This window comes from Triticum urartu, unplaced genomic scaffold (assembly GCF_056163025.1).
Source record: "Triticum urartu cultivar PI428250 unplaced genomic scaffold, HENAU_Tu73 scaffold2, whole genome shotgun sequence".
In the NCBI taxonomy this organism is placed as follows: Eukaryota; Viridiplantae; Streptophyta; class Magnoliopsida; order Poales; family Poaceae; genus Triticum; species Triticum urartu.
The window spans coordinates 6,562,787-6,570,286 of NW_028260368.1; the positions used below are offsets into that span (position 1 = coordinate 6,562,787).

At 31.9% G+C, this 7,500-nt stretch overlaps 1 non-coding gene across 1 annotated transcript; it reads right to left on the reverse strand.

Annotated features, from left to right (window-relative positions):
- Positions 1 to 1,063: 1,063 nt before the first annotated feature.
- Positions 1,064 to 1,143, reverse strand: TRNAL-UAG (transfer RNA leucine (anticodon UAG)). Its single transcript has one exon. It is a non-coding gene; the product is annotated as a tRNA-Leu (tRNA).
- Positions 1,144 to 7,500: the final 6,357 nt, after the last annotated feature.

Below are 7,500 nucleotides of genomic sequence, written 5' to 3' on the forward strand. Positions count from 1 at the left end.
ATGAAGGTTTTACTTTTATGTAATCATTTAGGTGTTAATGTAAACGAACCATAACTATGTAAGCCTATTCCTAATAGATTTATACCAAAATAACAAATCCAAATTATAAGAAATCCTATCAAAGCTATAAGTGCAGAATTCGTACCCTTCCAATTTGGATTTGTTCTACTATGTAAATAAATTGCGAATATGGTCCAAGTAATAAATGCCCAAGTTTCCTTAGGATCCCAATTCCAATAGGATCCCCAGGCCTCATTAGCCCATACTGCTCCACAAAGAATACCTACGGTTAAAAGGGTAAATCCTAGGCTAATGACACGATAACTCCAAGAATCCAAACGCTCCGTTAATTGATATTTGTAATAATTTGGAAATGAAGGGACAGAGGTTCTTTTTAAAGCACTTCTTTTTGCATAAAAATATTTAATATCACTAAAGAAAAATGTTTTATTTAAAACATTTTTTTTCTTTTTAGAAAAGAAATGGAAATTATTTCGAAATCTAATGATTAGAATAGCGGCAGATAATAAGGATCCGCACAAAAGAGTTGCATAGCTTAATAACATCATACTGACATGCATCATTAACCACTGAGATTGTAGAGCAGGTACTAGTATCGTGGATTGATGCATTTCAGTTAAAAGACCCGATGTGGCAAAGCCTTGCGTTAAAATAGTACTTGGCGTAGTTATTGTGCTTAAATCATTTTTAGAGTTCTGTATTTTAGGAATGGTATGAAGAATATACAGGGCCCATGAAAGGAAGATCAATGACTCATATAAATTACTTAATGGAAAATGTCCCGAGGAAGCCCAACGAGAAACTAAGAATCCTGTTATAGAGAAAAAAGTAACTATCATTCCTTTTTCTGACGAATCGCGTAATCCTCCAAGTTCACGAACTAATAAGGTTATAAAATGAATCGTAATCACAATTGAAATCGTTGAGAAAGAGATATGAGTTAGTATATGTTCTAAAGTTGCAAATAGCATAAGGGGAAGGTCCCATTACAAAATTGTAAATTTCGAATTGATTTCTAATCTATTGTATTCTTTTTCAAGAATGCCGCCACTCGGATTCGAACCGAGATGCTTGAGCACTGCTTCCTAAGAGCAGCGTGTCTACCAATTTCACCATGGCGGCTAACTTCAAATAATAGGTAACTTAAAAGAATAATAGCTATTATCTTGGGAATCGTCGATATTGGGAAAGTCCATAAAATTTAGGAACATTAGAGTTTTCATTAAAATAGACTTCGTTTGGTAGTATCGTTTCCATTTTTTTTTTTTACAATAAACTCTTGCTTTGCCCAATAGAAACACAAACACTGCTTGAAAGAGTTGGAACTTCTTTTTTCTAACTTGCAATTATAGAACTAATTTTTTCTAATTAATTTCCCCTTTACATTTTGAAAATTCTTTCAATACAATGAAAAAAATCCAAAAGGGTTTCTATTTAATGATGAAATTAAAATAAAATGGATAAATAGAAAAGGCTTTTTGGATTTTTTAAAAATTTCTAGAATGAAAGTCTTTATGCTCTTATTAATAAGATTTACTAACCTTATGATTTTGGAGAAGATAGGTGGAAGTTGTAAGTCCTATTGTAAGAATACTCCACTTTTCATAATTTTCCTAATAGAATATGAGGATTCTATTAGGAAAATTATGAAAAGTTCATTGATAGGAAAAGAATACTTAGCACACAGTATACCAAACAAAACTTTTTTTTTCTTGTATATATAAGATAAGAGGGGTTTTTTGTTCTAAGAATATTGTACCGAGTAATTCGACACATAAAAGTACATTCAAAGAAGAATCCAAATTATTAAATAATTGGAATTCTTTTTTGATAAGTCAATTCATATTATTCCAAAATCTTATTATTTGTTTGTTGCCCAGAAAAACCCTTTGGTTTTGGATGCTCATTACCGCTCGAAAATGATCTTGATTTTACTAAAGAATAAGATTGTACTATGGAAAAATAAGTCTTTTTCTTCCAAATATTTTTACGAATACGCTTTTTTGACATTGAAGTACGTTTTTTTGGAACTGCCATTCAAAAAGGAAATTACTTTTTTCTAGTTGTATGTGAAAGACATCTATTGCTGCAAATCAATCCTTCTTTCTTCTTTTTATTAGTATTTATACTTAGATACTGAAAGATACTTAAATTTTGAATTATTTTTTACTTCATTTTGTCTAATGCGGATAAGACAACAAGAATTTTTTAACATTTTTTCTTTATATATTTTATACTTTTTTTTTAATAATATAGAATATATAGAAGGGTTTCTCATTTAAATCTATTTATATCTATTTATATATCAAGTATACTCCATATATAGATATATGGTATGGAAGCCTATCCCCCATATAAGATAAGACGGGGGGATAAAAAGAAGGGAAAATGAAAATAGTTAATTAAGTTCAGAATGGTATTCCATAAAGGAAAGGAATTCCAATCAAAACAAAAAATACTGAGTCTCTTAAACAAGACATTCTAAAACTTAGGTAATTTATAGTCATTAGAATTTTAGTTCTATATGAAGTAAGGACTATTCGATAATTTCTTATAAACATAGGTTTTCATTGGAATTCACTCAATCAGTTAATTATGGAACAAGAGAGCTGTTTCATCTTTGTTTTAAAGAAATATAAAAATGAATTATGAATAGAAAGTAAAATGATTCCACTTTTTTTTTTTTATTTTTATAAATATCTTTATTTAGTTAATAAAATAACTTCGTTACCTAGTTATTTTATTAACTTTTTTAATTTAACCAACTAAACCCATTCTTAATTTTTAATTATTTCAATGAGATAAATTTTGGAAAAATTAAGAATTTCAGTATTTTTTCTTATTCTTTTTATTTATTCTTTCAGAAAGAGATAAGAATTGGTTTGGTGAATCGGAAACAATTTTATAGAAAAATTGAAGTAAAAATTGAAGTAAAAATTGCAATTTCTTTTCTTATGGAACATACATATCAATATGCATGGGTAATCCCTCTTCTCCCACTTCCAGTTATTATGTCAATGGGATTTGGCCTTATTCTTATTCCGACAGCAACAAAAAATCTTCGTCGCATATGGGCTTTTCCTAGTGTTTTACTCTTAAGTATAGCTATGGTATTCTCAGTTCAACTGTCTATTCAACAAATAAATGGAAGTTCGATCTATCAATATCTATGGTCTTGGACCGTCAATAATGATTTTTCTTTAGAATTTGGATACTTGATTGACCCACTTACTTCTATTATGTTAATACTAATTACTACTGTAGGAATCCTGGTTCTTATTTATAGTGATGGTTATATGTCTCACGATGAAGGATATTTGAGATTTTTTGTTTATATAAGTTTTTTCAATACTTCCATGTTGGGATTGGTTACTAGCTCCAATTTGATACAAATTTATTTTTTTTGGGAACTCGTGGGAATGTGTTCTTATTTATTGATAGGCTTTTGGTTTACACGACCAATCGCAGCGAGTGCTTGTCAAAAAGCTTTTGTAACTAATCGTGTAGGGGATTTTGGTCTATTATTAGGAATTTTAGGTTTTTTTTGGATAACAGGTAGTTTAGAGTTTAGGGATTTGTTCAAAATAGCTAATAACTGGATTCCTAATAATGGAATTAACTCTTTACTTACTACTTTGTGTGCTTTTTTATTATTCCTTGGTGCAGTTGCGAAATCCGCACAATTCCCTCTTCACGTATGGTTACCCGATGCTATGGAAGGGCCCACTCCTATTTCGGCTCTTATACACGCAGCAACTATGGTTGCTGCGGGAATTTTTCTTCTAGCTCGACTTCTTCCTCTTTTCATATCTTTACCTTTGATAATGAGTTTTATTTCTTTAGTAGGTACAATAACACTATTCTTAGGAGCTACTTTAGCTCTTGCTCAGAGAGATATTAAAAGAAGCTTAGCCTATTCTACAATGTCTCAATTGGGTTATATGATGTTAGCTCTAGGTATAGGTTCTTATCAAGCTGCTTTATTCCATTTGATCACTCATGCTTATTCAAAAGCTTTATTGTTCTTGGGATCCGGATCCGTTATTCATTCAATGGAACCTCTTGTTGGATATTCACCAGATAAAAGTCAAAATATGGTTCTTATGGGCGGTTTAAGAAAATACATTCCAATCACAAGAACTACTTTTTTATGGGGTACACTTTCTCTTTGTGGTATTCCACCTCTTGCTTGCTTCTGGTCCAAAGATGAAATCCTTAGTAATAGTTGGTTGTATTCGCCCTTTTTTGGAATAATAGCCTCCTTTACTGCAGGATTAACTGCCTTTTATATGTTTCGGATATATTTACTTACATTTGATGGGTATTTGCGTGTTCATTTTCAAAATTACAGTAGCACTAAAGAGAGTTCCTTGTATTCAATATCCTTATGGGGAAAAAGGATACCCAAAGGAGTGAATAGGGATTTCGTTTTATCAACAACGAAGAGTGGAGTTTCTTTTTTTTCACAAAATATACCAAAAATTCAAGGTAATACAAGAAATAGGATAGGATCCTTTACTACGTCTTTTGGGGCTAAAAAAACTTTTGCCTATCCGCATGAAACGGGAAATACTATGTTATTTCCTCTTCTTATATTACTACTTTTCACTTTGTTCATTGGATTCATAGGAATCTCTTTTGATAATGGAGGAATTGGTAATGGAATAGCAGAGTTAACCATATTATCAAAGTGGTTAACTCCCTCAATAAACTTTACCCAGGAAAGTTCTAATTCTTTTGTAAATTCATATGAATTTATTACTAATGCAATTTCTTCTGTAAGTCTAGCTATCTTTGGTTTATTCATAGCATATATCTTCTATGGATCCGCTTATTCTTTTTTTCAGAATTTGGATTTAATAAACTCTTTTTACAAAGGAAATCCTAAAAAAGAATTTTTAGATCAAGTAAAAAAAAATATATACAGTTGGTCATATAATCGTGGTTATATAGATATTTTCTATACTAGGGTCTTTACCCTCGGTATAAGAGGGTTAACCGAACTCACGGAGTTTTTTGATAAGGGTGTTATTGATGGAATTACCAATGGAGTGGGTCTTGCTAGTTTTTGTATAGGAGAGGAAATTAAATATGTAGGGGGAGGTCGAATCTCGTCTTATTTATTCTTTTTTTTATGTTATGTATCTGTGTTTTTATTCTTTTTTCTTTCTTAAGTTAAGGAATTTACAACAAGTCTCTTGCAAAAATAACTATCCTATCCCCTTTCTACAATCTCTCTATATCCTTGTTACATAAGGTAAGTATTGTATAATAGTTCGGTTTTCCGCGATTTTTTCCATTCCTCTGTGTAAATACCCTAATATGGGTTCACAATCAATAACATCCTCACCATCGAGAGTAACGATCAGTCGAAGAACACCATGCATTGATGGGTGTTGAGGGCCCATATTGACTATCATGAGATCTTTTCTTGTAAGCGGTAGACTCATATCCTTTCTTCCTTAATTCATTATTCCATGAAAATGGATTATTCCATGAATTCCTCAAAGCGAGGCTCATCAAAATGAAAAATCTAAGACTACTATAAGACTACTAAAAAAATAATAAAACAAGAAAAAAATTTGAACGATTAAATTACTGCTCCCGAATATTCAACTGACCGATTAATTTCTTATAACGTACTCTATTTTTCTTTGCCAAATAAGCCAGCAAACGTCGACGTTTTCCCAAAAGTCTTCGTAGACCTCTTTCCGATGAAAAATCTTTTTTGTGTAATTCCAAATGTGAAGCAAGTCTCCGTATCTTATTGGTGAAACTGAATACTTGAAATTCAACAGAACCCCTGTTTTCTTCTTTTTCTTCTTTAACCATAAATCCAAAAATTTTTCTACCTCCTTTCTTTTTCATGTATTTTTCTGATCAGGAAAAATACAAAATTATGTCAGTTATTTTGAAGTTATTCTAATCTCGTACACACACAAATTTGCAATTATTCATCTACTACTGGAATTTGGATTTATTTTATCGATGCAAATTGGATTTGGATAGAAGGGTACATTCTTTCTAATATTTTAGATAGAAGAAATGTTTCTTCTATCTAAAATATTAGAAAGAATTTTGCTGATTTATTTATTGCTATATGCAATTTATGGAATTGATACACCATTTAATTGATATCATTTAGCAAAATGAAACACAGCATATGCATCCATCTTTTGGCTCGAGAATTTCACGGGATAGAGATATGGTATAAGAAATAGACTATTAAGTAACTCTAAATGAATTGTGGATACATCTGTATCCTTAACATACTGAAACGATTGTCATTATTCGTATCAAACCAATAGCGATTCATACAAGCTAAATCTTCTAATCAATGGTGGGCCAATAATGAATTTTTTTGCATATGTATTAAGACGCTTGGCCTGATTTCGAAATTGTCCAGAGTTTTATATGTTGTTTTCATTGCAAAATGATGGGTCTCCTTCCATAACTTTCCAATTACGAGTACGAGAATTGAAAGACATGAAAATTCTCAATTCTCTACGGCGTCTAGTAGATAGAAACAAGAAAATCAGAAGAATCTTTCTCTCTATTCACTATCATTCCGCGTCTTCGACTTCTATTAGTTTCTTTTCTTCTTTAATGCAATAGCTATAGTTTGATATAAGAATCCATTTCTCAAAGTAATGGAAACCATTCTCTTATAGGAAATGGTTCGAAAATCGCTATTCCACCTTTTAGGTATCGTGAAAAGTGATACCTGTGAAGATCGTGCATTTCAGTCAAATTCAGATCCGTTTTTCGAGTCCATGATATAATATAACCAAATTGGATAGATCTTCCACCTGTTTAGCTAAGAAAGAATAGATACAGAGGTGGATAATAGATCGATATGAAGATCATGAGCTGCCCCATAATGAAATCGCCAGTAGTCGCGAATATCTCCTTCTTCCCTAATCCAAGATTGGAGAAAGAAGATCTAAGAGGGACCTATGGAGAATGTAGTCAGAAATCCATAATAGAGTCCGACCACAACGACCGAATTAATTATCCTCATCGAGAAACTTAGACTACTAAATAGAAAAGATTTGAAAATCATGGCATGGGTCTCCTTTTTTTCTTTCTTTAGAGTTTTCTATATGCACAATTTCTCGATGTTTCGATGAGAATTTCTTGACTTTCCATATATAGAAAGAGATAGACTATAAATGACATCTCTTATGTCAATAAGACCAAAGGGATGGATATTAAATGATAGGAAGTGCTAGGAAGTGAAATAGAATGAAATAGAGCCACTTTGGGCTTCCCTATGAAATGAGGCATGGAACGGAGCCACTACGAAGAAATTATGGGAGTTACGAAAGAAGCTTCGGACTCATATTGTTCATGGGTTGAGAGCGGGAGTTGAACTCTAGGAGGTCGAATCCCCCCTTGTTCCTCAGTAGCTCAGTGGTAGAGCGGTCGGCTGTTAACTGACTGGTCGTAGGTTCGAATCCTACTTGGGGAGATTTTATT